Source organism: Penaeus monodon, chromosome 15, assembly GCF_015228065.2.
Source record: "Penaeus monodon isolate SGIC_2016 chromosome 15, NSTDA_Pmon_1, whole genome shotgun sequence".
NCBI classification, from domain to species: Eukaryota; Metazoa; Arthropoda; class Malacostraca; order Decapoda; family Penaeidae; genus Penaeus; species Penaeus monodon.
The window spans coordinates 10613901-10614104 of record NC_051400.1 but is presented as its reverse complement, the minus strand read 5'-3'; positions in this window follow the sequence as shown (position 1 = coordinate 10614104).

Below are 204 nucleotides of genomic sequence, written 5' to 3'. Positions count from 1 at the left end.
TTGGGTTATTTATATACTTAATGGGTTTGGCAACAACAATGGCACTTTGAAGTGTTTGGTTTGTTAAACTTTATTTAAATATTCAAATTTTCAAAGGCGTTATGCATTGTTCATTTGCGAATAAATCAGAATATAAAAGGAAGTGATGAGTATTTCATGTACCTTTGTCCGGATTTGATTAAACAAAAGGAAGTCTGTCCGATA